The sequence below is a fragment of the Octopus bimaculoides genome, chromosome 8, assembly GCF_001194135.2.
Source record: "Octopus bimaculoides isolate UCB-OBI-ISO-001 chromosome 8, ASM119413v2, whole genome shotgun sequence".
Classification (NCBI taxonomy): Eukaryota; Metazoa; Mollusca; class Cephalopoda; order Octopoda; family Octopodidae; genus Octopus; species Octopus bimaculoides.
In genome coordinates this window covers 15,373,579-15,375,549 of record NC_068988.1, presented here as the reverse complement: position 1 = coordinate 15,375,549, position 1,971 = coordinate 15,373,579, and the positions used below count along the sequence as shown (strand labels likewise).

Sequence of the window (1,971 nt, the reverse complement as noted above, 5' to 3'; positions counted from 1 at the left end):
CATACACACGCACACACACATACACACGCACACACACATACACACGCACACACATACACACGCACACACACACGGTAGGTTCTTTCAATAGATAGATAGATAGATAGACGATGGGTTTCTTTCAGTTTCCGTCAACCAAATCCACTCACGAAGCTTTGGTAGGACTTGGGGCTATAGAACAAGACGTGTGCCACGCAGTGAAACTGAACCCGCAACAATGTGGGTGAGAACCAAACTGCTTTCCACACAGCCACGCCTGAGAATTCAATTCCTAGATCAGGCAGTGTGTTGTGTTCTTGAGCAAGACTCATGATCACATGACCTTACCTTCCTCTGTCTATTCAACTATAAATGAATACCAGTCAGGTGTTGGTACTGTCCTGTCTCCGTCCAGCTGAACATCTTAGATATTCTGATGGCTCCAAACGTTGTAGGGTCTGCAACGGTGTCTGTGTCTACCCATAACTACATAGGTACTTAAAACAGCTCGCAAAAGCATGGTACAAGCGACCAAGCCATACTCATTCACGAATGATTGCTGCCTCTACCTTTTTTAAATAGTTGTGTTGTAACTGATATATTCAAGAAAAGTTAGATTGTCAATAAAATATAAACACACTCCCAGTGGTTTTAGATCACGTTTATATCGCTGTTCGTTTTTAGAAAAGCTTTCAGCAAACAATTGTGAAAGTTTCTTCCATTTTTTCTTTGTATTTTTATTTCATCGGCATTTTATTTCTAATATTTTATTTCTAATATGTACATAATATCCTTCAAATCTTATAATAATTCTGCTTGTCACTCTGTTACTTAGCCCGTCTGTAACGCTTCCACGTGATTAGTTGAAGGGAAAGGGAGGAATAGGAGGGTAGTGTGGTGAGGGATGTGGGGAAGATAGGCAGAGGAGATACGGAAGGGGAGGGAGAGGTGCTGGTGAGTGAAATGTGTAATTTTTTAAACTAAGTTTTTTTTCTTTCGGTACTTAGCCCGTCTGTAGCGCTTTCACGTGATTAGTTGAAAGGAACGGTGAAGAGCGAAAGAAAAAGGAGAGAGTAGAAGAAGGTGAGGTGAAGAATGAGAGAGAAAGAGTGTGAGTGTTGTGTATTAAGTCTCTATAATTGTGCATAAAGTAGATAAAGTGTATATATAAAGTGCATTAAGTAATCATCGTATTCCAATTCCCTTCACTTTTCAATGATTAGCAGATGAGCGATAGCTTTTGATACAGACACAACAAAGGTTACGCTTTTAGGTTTTTGGGGATAAAGTTTTCAGAAATAACCCAATAAGTTTACCATTAATTCCGTGAAATATTCACAGGTCCAGTTAGTAAGTAACGTAGCTTTTAACTTTTTGTAAAATACATTGAAAGAAAAGAAATTACTCTTGCAAAAGTGTTTACTGTCCAAAATCTAGCACAACATTCACATTCAATCATTGCATTCATTTTGCTCTTTTTCTATTGGTGCTGTCAGACAGAGATGTGAAAGTATAAAATAAAAATTTGTGTCAAAGTTACAGACAGGGAAATGTGTCAGTGCTACCAAATAACCATCTGAAACAATATGACGACATTTGAAAATGAGCAAGCAATGTACATATATATATATATATGGAAAGAAAGAGAGAGAGTAAACCACACATATTTGAGAACATGTTAAACTAGATAAATATGGTTACTTGATAATAATTTGGAGAGAATTTCGTTTGTGTGAGAAAATATCACTAGAATTCTGAAATATGTTGGAAGTAAAACAACTACGCAAAGCATCTTGAACAAAGGAGTGGCTGTGTGGTAAGTAGCTTGCTTACCAGCCACATGATTCTGGGTTCCGTCCCACTGCGTGGCACCTTGGGCAAGTGTCTTCTACTATAGCTTCGGGCCGACCAAAGCCTTGTGAGTGGATTTGGTAGACGGAAACTGAAAGAAGCTCGTCGTATATATGTATGTGTATATATATATATATATAT

At 38.1% G+C, this 1,971-nt stretch overlaps 1 protein-coding gene across 1 annotated transcript in view; it reads right to left on the bottom strand.

The window, feature by feature from the left end:
• LOC106867493 (calcium and integrin-binding protein 1) overlaps window positions 1-1,971 on the bottom strand; it is a 76,262-nt gene that overhangs the window by 51,561 nt on the left and 22,730 nt on the right. The gene's annotated exons all lie outside the window — the stretch shown is intronic.